The following is a 19,774-nucleotide window of genomic DNA, read 5'->3' on the forward strand; positions in this document are numbered from 1 at the left end:
CTTCAAGAGTAAATTGGATGCTTATCTTGCTGGGATCCTATGACCCCAGCTGACTTCCTGCCCTTTGGGCAGGGGGCTGGACTCGATGATCTTCTGAGGTCCCTTCCAGCCCTAATGTCTATGAAATCTATGAATCTATGAAAAATTTCTGAGCTATGTTCACCACCCTAACAGGATAGTGACCCTGAAAAGCACCATTTTCATCTGTTGTTTGGCAGCATAGACCTACCAACAAATCCCTTTGGGTTGCTTGGCTTTGGGCAAACCCACCTAAGGAAATCAATGATTAAATGCTAATTTGGAGGTAGGTCTTGTGCGTGGTCAATAATCACGTTATTCTGTTTACAGAGGGATGAGGGTAGGTACAGAAACTTCCCCCATTTCCACAGAAACTGCTACAGATTTGCTTGGGACTTCAATATCGAGGGAAACTCTAACAACGTGGCAACGTGTGTGTAATTCCTGCTTTCTTTCTATTCTGTTTGGTCGCCAGCTATGTCCAACCCCTTGTTTCTCTCTATCACATCCACGGTGCCCTGAGAACTTGGTTCGAATGGAACAAAATGTTTGTGCGCAGGCAGGGTCATGGGGGAAAAGCATTCTTTACCAGAGGTAAAACCAACCCCATGAATGGCATTGAATAATCAGAGAGAGCCCTTGAAATGGAGCCTACATTCAATAACAGACCATTGCAAGGATTAGACAGTGGTGTGTGGAAGGGTGGAAACTTATTTTTCCACAAAAACTTCATTATAAACAAACCAAAACAAAAAGGGGGTCGTGAGAAAATTCCACAGAAAATATCTGCTGTTCATTAAAAAAAAAATGAAATGTTGGGTTTTTTTTTTAAAATATATCTTTTTCAAAAGTTAATTGAAATGGCAATTTTTCCATCGCCCTAGCCATGAGCATCGGGAACCTGATCCAAGGTCTGCTGACATCAAAAGGAGCCTTTCCAGAGGTTAATGGACTCTGGATAGATCCCAGGATTGCAGTCCAAACACTCTCAAGAGTGAACTTTAAAGTGGTTTTTTTTGGTTTTTTTTAAATGAACACTGTTCAGCATTTCACTCATTGGGACAAAAATTCACTCGTAAACTGTCCAAACAGAATTGAAGTGGGGCACTGCCTTTTTTCTTGGCCTGATGTACCACGGTGAATATTGTTCATGGAGCACATTCTCACAAGCGGGCTAGTTAGCTGGATACCGAAGAGAAGCAAATACATTTAATGCAAAAGGCTGTCAAAATCTGAACAAATATCTGTGAACATTTTTTTTTTGGTAGCATTTGCTCAGCTTTCCATCTTAACTCAACCTGTGATGGACTGGTAGGTCATATATCTATGATAATGTGAGTATGATCAGCTCAATTTGAGTTACGCATCAGCCTTGTGCTCGCTGCTTCTTAGCACTACGAAACAGCTTGTTGTGAGAGGAACATAAAAGAGAGACTGGTAGGGGGGTGTTAGTTACCGCTGTAAATTTTACAGTTTGCTGGAAACCACATTAAATGGCAACATCAGTTTATAGATCAACTCTGCAACTGCGTGGTCGTTAAAGTAGTGGTGGTAGGTTATTGTGTTCGAGCCTAGTAAAATACGGGCACTCTGTTTGCTTGGAGAGAACTTAAAAGAACAATAAAATCTCAAATGGCTTTCATTGTTTGTTTTTCATGTATTATAATCAACCTAGTGAAAAATCCTCTGCTATTTTCCTTCTGCAGTACAGATTTGCGGGGCCAGATTTGTGGGTCAAGTAGGGAAAAGTTTGTTGCTCCCCCTATTTTCATTGGGGTACAGTTGTGATAGCAATTCCGACCTTTCTCCCCTGCGGGGCCAGGCATGTGTTGCAACATCCCTAAATTCCAGTGATCTTTGCCAATCCCAGGGCCATGGCAGCTGTTTTGAGGATCTGCAGGAGACTAAGCCAGTACAGATGGTTACTTTGCTTCTCTCCCCAGCCACCTCTGCCCAATGCTCCTTGGCCAATGCTGCTAGCCACAGCTAGAAATCTGGCCTCTCTGACTCCTGTGATATATGAGGACAATTTACAATTTTCTTAGAAGTCATAAAAATGAAACCCATTCCCAGATGGTGCCTAGTCATTGTGCCTTTTGAAAATCTAGACATTTATTTTGGCCTTAGAAGCCTAGGAGTCCTCTTTAGACAATTTGGCCTCAATTCTGGGTGCTGAGCTGTTTGGAAAATCCCAGCTATAGTATTCCCTAAAATGGTCTGTAAGTTGTGTGTGGATATTTTCATGCCTAAAAAATAAAGAAAGGTAGAACTATACTCAAGATGTTCACCGTCAGAAGTGGACTGGCCAAATTCACCGATGACACTAAACTTTGGGGTAGAGCTTCCACACCTGAGGATAAGCAGGTGATCCAGGCTGAACTGGATAGGCTTGGTAAGTGGGCGGATATAAACCTAATGTCATTCAATATGGAAAAATGCAAGGTCCTCCACCATGGGAAAAGAAACCCTGCAGCACGCTTATAGGCTTGTCAGTGCTATGCTTGCTAGCACCATGGCTAAAAGGGACTTAGGGGTCATGACTGGCCACAAGATGAACATGAACCACCAGTGCGATGTCACAGCTGGTAAAGTGAACAAAACTCTGGCTTGCATCCGTTGATCCATTAGCAAATCCTGGGACGTCATTCTCCCCTTGTACTCGGCCTTGGTGAGGCTGCAGCTGGAGCACTGCATCCAGTTCTGGGCTCCGCAATTCAGGAAGGCTGTAGAAAAGCTGGAGAGAGTCCAGAGAAGAGCCACGTGCATGATTAGTGGTCAAGAGAATAGGCCTTTTGCAGAGAAGCTGAGAGCCATGGGGCTTTTCAGATTGGAAAAGTGCAGGCTCAGGGGTGACATGGTGGCAGCCTCTAAGTGCATAGGGGTGTGCATCAGGATCTGGGGGAAAGTCTGTTCACCAGAGCGCCCCAGGGCATGACAAGGTCCAATGGTCTCAAACTCTTCCAAGACCGTTTTAGGCTGGACATAAGGAAAAACTTCTTTACTATTAGAGCCCCCAAGGCCTGGAAGAGACTCCTCCCCAGAGGTGGTGCAAGCGCCTACTCTGGACTCTTAATAAATGTTTCGTGGTTTATCTTGCTGGGATCCTTTGACCCCGGCTGACTTCCTGCCCATGGGGCAGGGGGCTGGACTCAATGACCTTCCAAGGTCCCTTCTAGCCCTAATGTCTATGAAATCTATGACAATGCTCATAGGCTGTTACTTGGAGGCCAGGGAGTTAATTATTGCTGCCACCATTTTATTCTGAATATAGCATCATCCTGAATCAAGTGTCATCCACACTAAAGAGGAATAAACCACTGTCCTGCCCCACGGCTGATTCTTCATGGAACTTTTTCTTATGAACTGGATGTTTCCAGGTTAAAATGCAACACAGGCAAATGAGATCAATTAGCTCTAGCACACTGTAGTCAGGTGGAAATTCTCTAAGAAACATGCTTTTGTTGGCTTGGTGGCTAATTTTGTGAAATGAATGAGAATTTTACCACTGCTACTGCCGCTACTCCCTGAATTTTACAATGTCTCAATGGATAAAAATCTACCAGCTGAGCAAAGGAAAATGCTAAACTGAAGTGAAATGCAGGGCTGTTTTAAGGTGGAACCAGATAGGGTTCAGCAAATGGTGCACAATATTTTTCCTGTCCGATGGGATGCTGCCATATGCTTAAAACTAAATGATTCCTTCTATGGCAAAAGAGCTTCAAAATCTTTCCACTGAAATTAGCTATACAATTCTACTTGCTGCAGGATGAAGCCAAGGTCTGAATGAAGCCCAGTTGGGGAGTAACATCACATTGTCATCGTCTTATGGGCTATTTGCTAGATGATCTTCAGGCCAGTCCATAGCCTGGTGGATGAAAAACCATGAATAGCAGCACCTTTCTTGGCAGTTTCAGCAGTGAGTGAAGGCTTAAATAGTTCAAGATGCTTCACTCAACTAACTCCCCAAGAGATAGGCCCTTGAAATAACACATGGGGTAGTGTGAAGGACTTGGAGAGATTTCATCTCCCAGGCTTCCAAAAGTAGCAGATTTCATGGGTGCTAAATCCACTTTAAAAGAAACATAAGCAGGATTTTGTAAGGCTAATAAAATAATGAAACATCTAGTAAAGTTTATTTACACGGTTCTTAATGAAAGGGACCGTGAATATTGTTAGTGACTGCTCTCCAATTGCATGGCACCCTATATGGTTACATGCATAGCTTGCCTGTAAAAAGAGAGGGAAAAAAGGCTCCTGTTCATCTAATGTGAATTGTAAATGGGGGATATGTTATGTACATGCCCTCTAACACACAATGTGATATGCCTGCTCTGTAGCTAAGGTGAGGATTTTGTTCCTCAAAGGACTATCCCAATGTATGGTTACTTTTCAGGGCTGGGAGTTTTTCCTGAAGAAGGAGTGAGCACAGACTGAGGTCCAGATCCCAACAAAAGGTACATCCCCACTGTACTTCTCATGCAACACAAAGGGTCTTTAGTCAGGCACCGAACAGCCAGCAGAAAACTTCCCCAGCAAAAGCATGGCTCTGCTGGAGCAGCTATGCTGCTGGCAGCAGAAACATGGTAGGAAAGGACTTGGGAAATCAGAAAAAAACTCTGACAGACCTATCAGGGTTCCCTGACAAGCTTATAATAGCATAACTTAAAGTGGCTTGGCATCTGCTCTGTCTATCAGTACAACTGGGAGACCCTACAACGTGCACGGCACAAATTCAGCATGCAAGAGTCTGACGTGCAAGTAAGGGACCTCAGAAAACGGCCTTTGGAAAGGAGAAGGTACAGTACCTCCTTGATAATATCTGTCTGAAATAGCCTCTACTGAGTTCAGCCTGGTCAGGATTTAGGTGTTGCCCTGTTTACAGTTTTATTTTGGGGGTGGTTGGCTTGTTTTTCAAAAATAAAGCCCTTGTCAGGAATGGGCTGTGACATATGACTAGAAATAATTCATTTCCACTTCCATATTTCCTATTTCCTAAGCTAAAAACATTATTCTGAGATAAAATTTGACATGTTCTCACCATTTGTCTCTTGGGGGAAAAGGAAGAAAAGGGTCAGTCAGCTCTGGGTTTGACGTACAGGATGTCACTCAGGCCATCAAACCTGATAACTTCAACTTGAATTTGTCCCCTTATATAAGGAGAGTTAATTTATAAGTTAGCAATAGAGGGTTGAAAGAGTCAGCTTCGTGTGATAATTTGGAACAATAGGCCAATTCGTATTCCCTTATAAGTCCTTTTGTTATTTAATGTAATCCTAGGAAATACACTGTGCACTGGTTTATATAATGTGAGACTAGCATGGTACCTTCACTATGCACATGGCACATTTCAGGTGTAAGTGATGCTCAGGGATTAGCGCGCGCTTGTAAAAGTGAGTCTGTTCCCTACTAAAGCAAAAATCCTACTTAATGCTGCAGGATGGCTTAAAAAACAGGCTTTGATTTAGTCCCTCAAACTAAAGGTATCAAAAAGATCTGTAAAAGGAAATGTCATAGCTGGGGAAGCCTGACCGACATGGCTAAGAACCTAGCTGCTTGACGTATTCACATGTCTCACATAACAGATTCAGCTTTCATAAGACCACTTGTGACTTCTCAAGGATTACTGGGAAAATGTGAGCCTGAAGCAATTAGTATGGAATCTCTACCAGAACTTAAAAGCAAATGCATGTTAATGAAGGCACAGCACACACATGCTAATTTATGAGTTTGAAGCAAAATCCTGATTGGAAAATTGGAAGAGGGCCAATGTGGGGCCCATCTTCAAGGAAGGGCGGAAAGAAGATGGTTTGTTGTAGGTAGGTCTTGCCTGACCAATCTCATTTCCTTCTATGACCAGGCGATGTATTACCTGGAGAAAAGGGAAGAGGTTGATGATGCCTTCATGGAAAAATTGGGCAACTGTGGCCTAGACTACTCCACAGTCCAATGGCTGAGGAACTGACTCCAAGGTTGGACCCAGAGAGTGGTAGTTGATGGCATTGAATCAACATGACACTTAGTGACTAGTGGCGTCCCCCAAGGCTCCATTCTAGGACATGTACTCTTTAATGTTTTCATAAATGATCTGGGTACTCGTGTCAAAAGTGGACTGGCCAAGTTTGCTGATGACACCAAACTTTGGGGAAGAGTGTCCACACTTGAGGATAGGCTGGTGATCCAGGCCAACCTCAATAGGCTTGCAAGGCGGGCAGATGAAAACCTGATGGAATTCAATATGGAGAAATGCAAGGTGCTCCACCTCAGGAATAAAAACCCACATTGCACTTATAGGCTTGGCAAGGCAACACTCACTAGCACCATGACCAAAAGAGACCTGGGGGTCATGGTTGACCACAAAATCAATATGAGCCACCAGTGTGATACCACAGCTGGCAAAGTGAACAAAACTCTGGCTTGCATCTACCGATACATCTCAAGAAAGACTTGGTGGCAACCTATAAGTACATAAGAAGCGTGCATCAGGATCTGGGGGAACACCAGTTCACAAGAGCACCCCAAGGGATGACAAGTTCCAACGGTCACAAACTCCTGCAAGACCATTTTAGGTTGAACATAGGGAAAAATGGCTTTACTGTTTGAGCCCCCAAAGCCTGGAATAGACTCCCCCCAGAAGTGGTGCAAGCACCTACTCTGGACACTTCTAAGTAACATTTGAGCACTTATCTTGCTGGGATCCTTTGACCCCAGCTGACTTCCTGTCCCTTGGGCCGGGGGCTGGACCCGATGATCTTACCAGCTCCCTTCCAGCCCTAATACCTATGAAATCTAAATCAAAACTCCAGATACGCACGACTTCTGAAACTTTGGTTTTAGACTCAGTTTTTCAGGGATGACCTCTACTTCAACAGAGCCAAGGTTGTGTTTGGTTTTAGAATGGACGTATTGCATAAAGAAGACACTAGAAACCATACCCTCCGTATCATTGTCACCACTCATACACTGGAATGAAAGTTCACAGTTTAGTGCTGTACTGAATATTGGGAGATTAAGCTTTCCCTCCAAAGCTTAAATCTACCTCCTGCAGAATGGGAAAAATATAATTTTTGAAGGCTGCAGATTTTAGTGCATCTGTGTTTTTAAAAAAGCATGTGCTGCCTGATTTCAGAGGATGAGACCTGTTGTACAGTAGGATGCTGGAAGTGCTGAGACGATGCTTCTTCCATTAGTCACATATCAGGCTGCATTTTTTAAAAAACCACTTCAGTATTTGTTTGTGTGTTTTAACTCTCTCTTAAAAATTTCATGTTACGCCTGAATGAATTTCAACAATGTATTTCAACATATATTTATAAAAGATATTTTTTCTTCAGATTTGGGACTGTTAAAAGAAGAAAACTGTTTGGACTTGGAAACAAGAGAATCTGAGAATAACACATAAATCTGAAATTGATCTTACAGCCAGATTGTAACAGGGATAGTTGCACACCCACCTGGGTCCAGACACAGGATCAGTGCCTTGTATGGATGCCACGCTGAATATACTGCTGCATATGCACTCAGTTGGATTGCTCCACTTGTTTATAGTAGCAGGCATCTTAGACTACAAACTGACCTTGTCTTTGGAGCGGCATCAAATGCATCAAAGTTGATCCACTTCATTCACATCTGCAGGTGTTGCTGGGGCCATTGTCCCATAGAGTTTGATCTCTGCCACTCCTGGGGCTTCAGAGGCCAGAACCTGTGGGACAACAGCTCTGGGTGCTGCACCCCAAGTAAGGATGTGACAGTAAGATACCCCATATCCCAGCATAGGAAGTGTGTAATTTCTATGGTGTGTAATGTCCTCCCATTTAAGACATCACACACTGGGGCCACCTGGGGTTGCAGCAACATTTGGGGGCACTTGGGGCATGATAAGGGGCTAGGACATCTGCTTGTTCACAACTTTGGCCCCCATAAAAATCTGTATGGTGGTATGGGACAACATCTGTTTGCACACTTATGTTTGGGGTGCAACAGAATTTTTTAACTTTGGTAACGGGAGCATAACTTGATTTGTAAATAGCAAGCAATGAGTAATATTGAAACTTTCATCCCTTCAGGTAATAACTTTCCCAAACTAAGTGTTTTCACATGTCCATTCAGTGTTTTTATTTTTTTTCTCCCAAGAGAATAACTGAGAGCTGTCAAACACACATTTGAATAAAAGCTACAGAATCACACTTCCTGTTACACATTAGTTTCCCTACCACCCCAGCCCAATGCATTATGTTATGTCCATTAAAGCCATAAAGTGCATGTGTGTGTGTGTGTGTGTGTAACAGGGAACCATTACCCTGTTACAGAAAAGTGGAACAAGCCCTTTAAAGGAAGAGTTTTTGTGAATTGAAAGCAGCTGGCAAGTCTGGGGCTAATAAACAGCACTGTGGGCAGGCCAGCTAATCAGACAACTGACCAAATGTGGACAGGGCTTGAGTGGCATATAAGCCCAAGGCTTAACCAAGCCAGAGGAGTCTAACCCAAAAAGCCAAGGGATGAAGAGCTCCTGGCCCCGAAGACTGCAAGGGGATGCAAGGTTGAGTTCAGTACCACCCTAAGGAATGCCAATATAATACCAGTGCCTCATGAAGGGACACAGCCCAGATAAGGGGAAGCCTTGCTGCAAGACTGAGGGCTCTTGTGATCATTTGCAGTGCCTGGAGCAGGTTAAGTTTATTTTACAGCCATTAAGTTGCAAACCAGTAGTTTGCGATTGGCTGATAGGGGAGTGAGCAGAGGTCATGGCAGAATGTCTTGGGGTGCCTGGGGGTTTAACCCACAGTGGAGTCCCAGGGGCACACCAGTGTTTAGAGCCCAGCTAGGGGCCTTGATTTGGACCTTAGACCTGAGAGTGTGAGCCAAGCCTAAAGAAAGATAAAGAAAGGCTAAAGTCTAACTTGGATTGGAGCTGGACAAGGGCCAGGTGGCTCAGTGCCCCAGGTAGGGCAGAAACAGCCCCAGATCAGGGCCAGTGGCCTACACCCCAAGCAGGGCACAACCTGAGAGGGCAAGATTCAGACTATGGCCCAAAAGTCAGGTCCAGCACGGTGGGCCTAGGCTAAGGGAACCAGCAAGAAAAAAGAACCAGCTGAGGCCAAGAAAGCTGAGCGGACAAAACCATAAAAGCCTAAGGTGGTGTGGTACTGGACTGGGGCCAAGTGCCCACCGAAGTCATTAATTGGTAACTTGCGTGAGGCCTTAGCATGGGTTGTCAACCAGGGATATGCATACCCCTAGCAATACTAAGAAAAGTCCTAGGGCAGTGGTCACCAACCTGGAGATCCTGATCTACAGATAGATCCCAGATCCTGTTTTAGTAGATCCTGTGCTGGGGGGGACAGCTGGGCATGCACACATGTGCACACCCACCGCCCCCAGCCCCAGCAGGTCAATGTGTGGGGGAGAGAAGAGATGGGGCCAAGTCGAGGTTCCCACGGTGAGCAGCTCACTGTGCTGCCCAGCCAGGAGCAGGAGAAGGTAAATGAGGCCCCAGCCCGGCCAGGTGGTGGGAGGATTGGAGCCTGGGGAGGCTACTCCAGGAGTGTGGGGGGGCTCCTTCCTCATCTCTGTGGGGGTGGAGGTGGCAGAGGCTGCTGCCACTGTGCCTTGAGTCCCATTGCACCTGGTCACATGCGGGCATGGCTCAGCTCAGGAGTGAGGACTCGTGGGGGTGGCTGCGGCCAAGCCAGGTCTGGGAAGATCTGATTGTCCAGGGGCGCATGTGCGCGGGGCTTGTGCCACTGAGCACAGGCAGTGGACCTGTGTTTGGGGCACAGTGGGAAGCCCGCAGCAACAGCCGCCTCATCCCGAGCACAGGTGTAGGCGGCATTGGTCCTGGGGCCTTTGCCAGGCTGTGCCCAGTGGCATGAGTCGCAGCCCCTCATGTGTAGAAACTTCCAGACCTGGCTGGGCCAGGGCCCAATGCTACACTTCTCTGGCTGCCAGGCAGGCATGGCTCAGTGCAGCCACAGCGCAGAAGTGGGATTGGGTCCTGGCCCAGCTGGCTCTGGGACACTCCACAGTCCAGGGGTATGTGGGACAGGGGGTGGGGAGGTACAGTAGATCCTGCGGTAACCTTTAGTTCCAAAAAGTGATCTTCACCATAAAAAGGTTGAAGACCACTGTCCTAGGGGGGTATGTGTGGGTGGGAAGGAATGGAGCATGCCCTGGGCATGGCATCTCCCCTGATAACACTGGAGTTTTAAGCAAAGTGAATGCAACGTTGTCTATCATGTGAGTATTATGTATTTTCTTGAAATTGTATTTGTATTCCCTTTGTGAGGCCTCAGTTGGGGTCCTTTTTTAAATCCGTTTGATACTGTCTGGTTTCTAATAAAATGTTACAAAAAAAAAAAAAAAAAAGCATTCCCGCACATCGTCTTGTACCCAGGGGAGGGATGCATTGTGCACCGCTGGCCCCATACAGCACACCATGGTGCCACCCCGCCCCCTACCCCAGCTCGCTCTTCCAGCCAGGCCACCACCTTCAGCCAATAGCCAATGGCGAGGATGTGCCACAGGTACCCCCTGCCTGCGGAGCCATGAGGGCAGCAAGGCACAAAGGGTCTGAATGATGGGGGGAGTGTGTTTCTGTGCCCATTCCCAGGAGCAGGGGGTGGGGTGTGAAGGCAGTGGTGCCCTTCTGCGGATGGGCACCGCTGCCGCCACCCACTACCCCGAGTCACCGCTGTGCACCACTTCCCCATGGCCAGTTGCATGTGCAGCTCCACAGGATGCTGATGAGCAGTGCATGCCCAGCCTATCACATGCCACTCATCAGCAACCCACAGAGCCACACGTGCAACTGGGAAATGGGGCGCAGGGGTGGTAGGTAGTGGTGGCATGGGATGTTGGCTGCGGTGGCTGCGCGCGAGCCCCATCCCCTCCTGCCTCTGGCCACTGCTACCAGAAGGGGTACACTTGTTAAAAAAGGTTGAAAACCCCTGGTGTAAGGGGTGATTGGAGCCACTTAATAAGCCCCTAAGGCAACAGGTGCCTCAAGGCATTTATGGACTGCAAGAGCCCAGCTACAGACAGACTAGGTTCGGGCTGGTGAAGTCCTGGAGGGGGCCACAATAAGGACTGCTGACAAAGGATAAGGACTGGTTCTAGGACTTACAGCCCCCTTCCCTTTCGCAAATTAACAATTACATCAAGGCATAGCATGCAAGAGCTGAGGGGAGAGTACCCAGAATCAGGCTGAGGCAGCGGCCATCTGGCCATGGGGGGCAACAATGTCATGCCTGGGTCCTGGTCCTGCTACAGTGTATAAGAGAGAGCACACAGGCATGATTGCATTAAAAAAATCTGAATAAGTAGTCTCATAGATTAATAATGATATAAGGCAGTCTCATTTTATACATCTATTTATTGGATTTTCTGTATGCTACACATTTAGTGGTTAATAGCAGGACAACATAACCCGCACTTAGACATGTATCTCTCTCTTGTTCATAAGTTGCTGAAATTTTCTCTCATGGAGAGACCTGGGTATTTCATCCACTTGTTTTATAAGGAAAATATGTTTCAACTTGTATGACTAAGAAAAAAACATTGATATTTTTCACATCTGGATTCTTCATCTTAGCCTCTTATTTCCAGCCAGTTGTTCTGTGTAATTTTTTTCATCTGCTCTTTTCAACTAGGGGTGCATGCAGTGGTTTGCGGGGGTTGGTTTAGGTGTATTGCATCATTTTTATTATTTATTTTTGAGGGCTTTATTCATACTAGGAACTTTTTGAATGTTCTGATAGGATCAAGTTGGTGCAAACAACTTTTAGGGGCATTTTTTACTTCTGAAGTAATGTAAGGAAGACAAATGAGAAATGGGCTCATTAATATCTTTTTACTTCTTGTGCTAAACACCCCCCCACACACATATATGTATATGTATATGTATATGTATATGTATATGTATGAGCTGGAGACCGTGAAAGAAATAGAAAGGGTAAAGAGACAAAGAGTGTGATCCAAAGCTTGCTCTCATTTCGGGGACTATCTGAAAATGGCTTATAGAGAGCAAGGATTTGATATTTTCAGTGATGAATGGGAGGAACATTCCTGCCCCTGCTTTAAAAGAGATGTATCCTGTAATCTGTTTACATTTAAAAACATTCCCTTCTGGACACCTAGGATAAAGACATATCTGTTCAGATTAGCTTAATCAGAGTTGTTAATGAACTACCCTCAAGGCCAGCATTTTCCAACCTGGGTGGTTAAAATTAGGCTCCTTGGCTCTGATCCTGCAAATAGTTATGCACTTGCTTAGCCCTGAGTTTGTGCAGAGTCTCACTGACTTAAGCAGACACATTAGACTGGGATCTTAGACTGATTTTTGTGATTTACTTGGCCCTATCACTGCAGTATTTGAGCATCTCCATGTCCTTGATCCAGTTGTCCTCAGAACTTTGAAAGACGCAGAGAATTAGCATCACCCCATTCACCCATGGAGACTGGAAACACAGAGGGGCAGATTTGTCAGGGAGTTTAGGCATCTAAGATTCAGATAAGTAGGAATTTCAGATGTCCTTTGGCAGAGGCGTAACAACCAAGGGGTCTGCCCTGAATGGCAGCGGCAGTGGGGACTGGGCTGGTTGCAGTGGCTGTTGTTATTCTGCCCCTTCTAAATGGGCACTGATGGCTGGAGCCTCAGGCACCTGCCTCTCATTACACCACTGTCCCTTGGTCCCCGACCACTGCTGATTGCAGTTAGCATGAAGTCGGCTCCCAAGAAACTAGTGCTTTAGTGTTATCCGCTGGAGCAGTGTGCTTCGTGCAATTTGTCAAGAAAACGGACACTGTAAATGTTTGACTCTGTTGGTGCCACAGGCTGAAAACTTTTGAAGCACCAGCTACTCAAGCTGGTAAAAATCAGAGACAGTCCAGTGATGTCAGTGCATATCTTTAGTGTTCAACGGGAGATGATTTAGACCAGCTAAGGATCTGGCCTTACAACCAGTTGCCTCCACCCAGTAGATTCCTAATGATCTAATGAAATGCAAGACAAAGAGCTCACTTTGTAAATATATTATCCATCATGTGGAGTTTTTCCACTGAGTTTCTTCCATGAGAAAGGTACGCGGGGCCCTTTTTGCAAAACTCCTTTCCTAAGGGAGTAGGTGGTGTCCTCTTCATTACTCAACTCTGGGGAGCTCAGGCCAGAATGAGAACATACCCGGCCAAAGAAGAGTTGTCCTCTACCCAAATAGACTGTATCACTGAAAACACAGTGGAAAACACTCTGAAAAGACTTGTTTCTCACATGTTTTCTGGGATTAGCATTCTCTTACACAAGGAAAATGCCACAGCTGTAGAGCAAATTGACGCGTCATTATTCTCACTCTGTCTCTCCCTATGTACCATGCTCTGACCCATGCCCCATCCACACTATGGAGCTGGGACACTGGAAGCCCTCAGAGTCCGACTTCTATCTGGGGTCTGGTTTTCAGCTTTGGACAATCTGAGGACCCTAATTCAATCCACAGAGTCTTGGAAACTCTCATCAGAAATTCCTTGAAACAGGTACAGTTCCACAAATCATTTCTGGTTTAATGAATTTGCATTTTCCAACCAGAAACTGCTTTGTCAGAAAATGCCCAACCATCTGTATTCAGGACACAGCTTGCTGATTTTATAGAGATATGTACACTTTTTCGGGCTAGAATCACTGTCGGTTTTTGCATCTGTGTGTACTGTTTGACATATGATGTAAATTTACTTTTACAATGTACATACTTAAAAGCTTCTGCACGTGCTGACCCTAAAATGTACAGATTGTAGACCCTGCCTACTGGATTGGCTTGTGCATATCTTTCCTCCCGGTGCAAAATGCTTAAGATGTGAAGCATGCAAAGGCAAATTCTGCTCTAAATCACACCTATCTGACCTTCTTAAATGTCATAGTTATAAATGAGCAAAGGATTTGGCCCATATTAGGTTTTAGTGAAGGGACCTTTTTTTTTTAAAGAGCCCATTTTCAGTGCACGCTCTGTTTTTACTGTCTCCACACATCTAACAAGATTTGGTTCAAGAAAAAGGTCTGTATGTGAGAACTATAAGACATAAATGTCTCATAAAGAAAAGATATTTAACAACTATTAAACAGAAAAGTATCATGCAGCTGTAGGTTCAGGCACCCATGAATACAAGGCCATACTCTGAAATCAGTGGGAGTTATGTCTGATTGAGAAGCACAATGTGGTGTTTATAGCTATTGAGCTGGTGGGGTTGGGGTTTTTGTTATTCCTATAACCTGAAGATTTAGATTTCTATGAACTCTCCATGTGCGTGGACACTGCAGCTGTTTTGTCCTCAGAGCTCACTGCAGAGACTCCCAAACCCTGCTCTTTGTGGCTTTTTCCTCGACTGTTCTCGTGCGTTGAACGAGGAGGCACTAGACTTCTTGATGTGTTGGGGAAACATAATATACACAAATCTTGCCTGTAGCTTTTATCAGCTTCATGCTAGGCTTATATCTAGTCTGACTTTACATTCAAACCAGTTTCATTCTTGCAAACACATAAATAAGCTATTGAATGAGCCATGCGCATATGCATTCAAGAGAATGTGTTTTGCTTAAAAGTATCATTAAGGCAATTTCCCATAATGTCTGGCAGGGAGTAAGTTTCTTTTAATGATTTTATTAAAAAAGTGAATTAAAGGCCAAAGGTTGCTTTCCTACAGCCCTTAATTTCCTGTTCCAGTGCCAAATGCTGTGTGCATAAATTGCTTGGAGCACCAGACAAGTGAACTTGCCTGGAAGATCAGCTTCCACGGAGACAGGCACTCCAAAGTATGGGCGCTACGATGAAAGTATGAATCCAGCTCCGATCTCTTCTCTCAATACTATTAAACATCAGTCAAACACAATGACAAAGTACGTGATTATCAGTTAATTACAGATACAAGCCTGTGTATGCAAGGAAGGAGTGTTATAGTCTAAAAATTAGACCCGAGCATTCTTGTTAAAGTCCAGGACAGGATTTCTTTTTTCTCTCAAGCACACATTACTTCTACATCTGTTTGACTCCGCTGAGTCTTACAGAGTGACAGGAAATTCAAGCCCATTGTCCTGAAAGAGACCCATTCCTGAGGCTTAATTTACATGCTGGGATTATTAATATAAGATGGGTTGCATCTTTATACAGTGCAGCCTTAGTCAACAATTTATGTACTAACTTGCAGTTCTGATGGTAGTGTAAAAGTGATGTTGTAGCCGCTATGATGATCTCTCAGAGAGCCCTGATGAAGGAATGTCTTGCAGTCAAAAGCTTGTCTAACTTTATTCAAAGGACATAGTTGGTCCAATAAAACATGTCGCCCTAAGAAGTCCTTGCCTCTTACAATCCTGAAGCACGGTTCGTGCTTTAACTTGATTAGCTGCATTGGGAAGGCAAATCTGGAACAAAATTTGTCTGCCAAGAAGTGGACAAGTTACTGGAATAATGAAAAGAAATGTGCCTCCCACCTAAGGATCTAACAGCTTTATGCCACCTGTCTGCAGGCAAAGTATCTTTATCTGCTCATTATACAGGTAAAGAGCCATTAATGGTCCCAGTGTTGAGAGGCTGACCTGAAATAGAGCCCAAAAGACCAGATTTGTGTGGACCACAATATCTCATGAGTATGAGGAATCACAGAGGACCAGGACTATTCACCAAGAAGCAACACTGATCAGAGACACTGTCCAGTAACTGCATCCATTCAGCACTTTCTTTCAATAGCCTTAAAAGGTAACTTTTAAGTAACTTTTAGTAGTTACCCCCTGAGCGGAAACTGTAGGGATGGATGACTGCTTGATCTGCCTTGGGTCCCTTTTCCTCCACTAGGAAGAGGCATCAATAACTCCCTCCAAGACGTGAAATTTGTATCTTTTTAGCTCTGCAGTTTAATGTGGACCTGGCCCACTGTTGGCAGGCAGTAACTGTCAGGGGAAAAAAAAAAACTTCAAGCTTTACAACACAGTAATAAAGCAAGAATAATTTACCCCACTGCAAGAACCATAAAAATGTAACTTAATAATGTGTTTATAAGAGGGGTTTTTTTTTATTAAATGCTTTTATTGTTACTGAAAAAATACAGTACATATGACTATCTAATTGCTAAGGAAACAGCCTGGCTATTATGTTCCATATAGTTAACAAACACTAGTCACTCTGAGAAATGGAGCTGCATGCTAATAGGGAATAGGGAAATTCGTGCAGTATCAGTCTCTCACTGAATGTCCCAGAAACGCTGCTTTGAGATGATATTATGCCTTGTGAGTGCTTGAGCCACGCTGATAGCTGGTCTACATGCTTGGTATAGGAAGTTATTACTCCTCCTTGTTTATGGACTTGTCACATAATCCACTGTACGTTCAATTCAAAAGGCTGCTGATTTGAACAGGAAATGGAGAATCCTTTAGCTCAAGAGAAAGAAGAGTCTAGGTTCAAACCCTACTCAAAGGTCAAATGAGACGCGTCCTAAAAGTGGAGCACAGCAAAATGCTTAACTCGGAGACGGCGTGAAATGGCTGGATGCACAGGGAAGCTGCTACACACAGGGGCAGCAGCAATAACTGGGTGCCACTGCCAGCATGATGGTGTGGTTGCAGCAGCAGCTGTTTTCCCTCCCCTGTCCTTCCCCTGCCCCCGGTCCTCCCCCACCCATGACAAGTCAGGATTGCCCTGGTCACCTTCATGACCAGTTAAGCCACAGCTTGAACTCTGCTAGGTCCCATATATTGGTGGCCAGGGATGTGCGTAACATATGTTAAGAGAAACTAGGGAGCTGAGTCTTTGTCCCATCCTAGTGTCTCTTCCACAAAAGAGAAGCAGCTTGGACACTAGACTTGGGACCTGGGAGATTCAGGTTTTATTTTTTTCTCTCCCTTATTCTGCCACTGCCGTGCTGTGTGACCCCACACAAGTCACATTACATTTCTGGAACGATTTTACCTTTCACCCATTTACAGTCATATCTATTTAAACTACAACCTCGTTGTCAGCTGAGAACTTGGGTGTATGTGTATATCTATATCTATTTCAATATATGTGTGCATGTATGTATAGTGTGTGCATATATATACATATATATCCAAACTTGGGGGCTGCATGTTTATATATACATACAGCATCTAGGGTATGTATATATATATATATAATACATATGCACATACACACGCACATATTTATATGTGTGTGTCTGTACAGACAGACACACATTATACATACATGCACGCATATGCACATACACACGCACATATTTATATGTGTGTGTCTGTACAGACAGACACACACTATACATACATGCACGCATATGCACATACACACGCACATATTTATATGTGTGTGTCTGTACAGACAGACACAGACACACACAAATATGCTAGATGCAGTGTATTCTATAGATATAAAGGGCTTAGTCTGTTTGTCTGTGTGTCTGTCTGTCCATAATGCTTTCGGCCAACTGCTCGTGCACTGCCGAGAGGCCAGGCGGCGATTCGCTGCATGGGCCCAGGCTGCATGGGCCCAAATTTGAGCCACTGCTGGGGAAGTCTGTGACACTCAGTGAACACGCCTCAGCCACCTGAGCAGTGCAGCTTCCCCGTGCCTCCCTGCCTGGGGGTGAAGGGGGGGTCACAGCAGCAGCGCCTCCTCACTGTCTGTCCCCGACGTCCCCCAAAACAGCCGGCATGGAGGAGGAGGCAGGGAGGGGAGCAGAGCAGGGGCAGGCAAAGGACGGGTCATGGTAGTGGCTGTTGTCAAGGCCGGATGGCGGGGAGGGAGGGAAGGAGAGAGGGGAGTGGGAAGGGGGACCCAACAATAGCCAGCAGGAACAGGGAGGCGGTGGAGAGGCTGCATGGGCCTGGGCAGGCATGGGGCGGGGGGATGCAAACGTGGGGGGGGGTCAAGGTGGCAGCTGTTGTTGGGGCCAGACAGCAGGGAAGGAAGGAAGGGAGGGGAGCAGAGGGGGTGTCAGGGTGGCGGCACCCCCCTGCTACCCAGCCCTGACAACAGCTGGCAGGGAGCGGGGGATGGAGGGAAGTGGGGAGAGGAAGAGAGATGGGGGGAAGCCCCTCTGCGAGGTGGAGGCAGGCAGAGGGATGGAGCCCCTGCACCGGAGGCTGGAGGAGGAGGCGACAGCAGCAGAGGGTGTCTACATGGCAGGCCCCGAAGGGTGAGTGGGGGCTGGGGGGCCATGTAAACACTCCCTTAAATCCATTATTCTTGATGGGCAATTAGCTAGTATACATATAAACATGGAACCACCATGTCTATATATATATATATATATATACGTGTGCATGCGCGCGGGCGCACACACACACTACGCATACCTATATACGTACACATACACATACACAGAGGGCATCTAGCTTATTTGGCTCACAAATTTATTGGGATGCAGGGGATGCAGAGGTACCGCCATTGCAGAAATAATAACATAATAGCAATCATCAACATTTCTGAATTCTGTTTTGCATATTTGACTATTTAAAAAAAAGCAAACTAGCTATGGGTAAAGTTCAGAGGGCCTTTTGCTCTATTTAAGAACCATGTGAAGGGACGAATGCTTGTGTTACTGAAGTCAGGCCCTGACCCTTAACTTGGAAATACAAAGCTAAATTTTACCCTAATATTCCCACTCTCGTATGCTCCTGGTTCCCTACATGGCAGTTGTGTATTATGATCCTTTTAAATAAGCAGCCTGTCATTAGCCTTTATCCCAGTGCTTGCTCAGCCAGAGTAAAGTCTAGGGCTCTTTGTTTTTAAGACTTACATGGTGTGTAAGTGCCAGATGTTTCCCATCTCTTGGCTCCTGGTGAAATAAACAAGAGCTGCCATAACCTTCACCTTTCAACTTTTACATTACCTATTCCTAAAGTACAAAAAATGGATGTGTGTTTACGCAGGGAGGCTTTGAACTACCTTCCAGGTTTATGTCAAAAGTCCAATTCTCTGGGCAAAGACAAGCACAGGAGAACAAACCTCAGTGTGACTGCAGAATTCACCTTCCCCGCGAGCAAAGATTCAGACTCGTAAATGGGGGGAATTGGGGAAAGGGACATCTTAAGAAATTACAGGCCCAGTTTTACCACGTACTGCTTACCTGAAAGTTAGGGCACACGGGGCGCATCTACGCAAGACGCTACTGTGCATTTATTTAGTACTTGTATAAGCAAGTACTAAATAAATATGCAGTAACTGGATTTACTGTGCAGCAGTGCTGGCACACGGATTTTAAGTGATGCTACTGCACGTTAGGATCACACTACTGAGCAATAGCATGTTAGCACTGTCAGTGCTGCGACAGGCTACTGGGCAGTAATATTTGGCCATTGCACAGTCAGCATCTCGCGTAGACATGCCCATGCAGACTGGTGCAATGGCATGGAGACTCGACAAATTAAGGGAGAAACAAGATTCTTTTTGCATTCAAGTTAATGAATACTGGAATACCTCCACAGAAGGCCATGCAATCACATAGATGTAAAACCGGTGTCATGAGCACAGAATGAGAGATTAAGTGTTTGTTCAATCTGTCCCTGCTTGCAGATACAGTAAACAGTCATTTCTTTCTTGCCCCTTTTTTTCTAATACTCTTTCAGCCAGGGGTTTTCCTTCCCAAAATCCCCAGGGAGTTTATATATAATCTTAGGTGGTAATTGAAAATTTTTTGTTGTTGTTCATAATAATAAATAGTATATTAATCTAAATGTATTCTGGGCTAGCTTTTCCTTCTGGTTATCCTCTTCTACTTCCCATTTTACAAC

The 19,774-nt window shown here is 45.1% G+C and overlaps 1 long non-coding RNA gene across 8 annotated transcripts in view; it reads left to right on the plus strand.

The window, feature by feature from the left end:
• Nucleotides 1-19,774, plus strand: part of LOC109307520 — a 75,900-nt gene that overhangs the window by 34,628 nt on the left and 21,498 nt on the right. For 6 of the 8 annotated variants that reach the window (XR_002100283.1, XR_002100284.1, XR_002100279.1 and 3 more), the window contains exon 1: nucleotides 13,296-13,539. The exons of 1 other annotated variant lie outside the window; for it this stretch is intronic. This is a non-coding gene — a long non-coding RNA (uncharacterized LOC109307520). Of the gene's footprint in view, nucleotides 1-13,295; nucleotides 13,540-15,550; nucleotides 15,750-19,774 lie in introns of those variants that run through there. One more of the 8 variants, XR_002100280.1, reaches the window with a different exon arrangement.

The sequence above is a fragment of the Crocodylus porosus genome, unplaced genomic scaffold, assembly GCF_001723895.1.
Source record: "Crocodylus porosus isolate Cpor-Errol unplaced genomic scaffold, CroPor_comp1, whole genome shotgun sequence".
In the NCBI taxonomy this organism is placed as follows: domain Eukaryota; kingdom Metazoa; phylum Chordata; order Crocodylia; family Crocodylidae; genus Crocodylus; species Crocodylus porosus.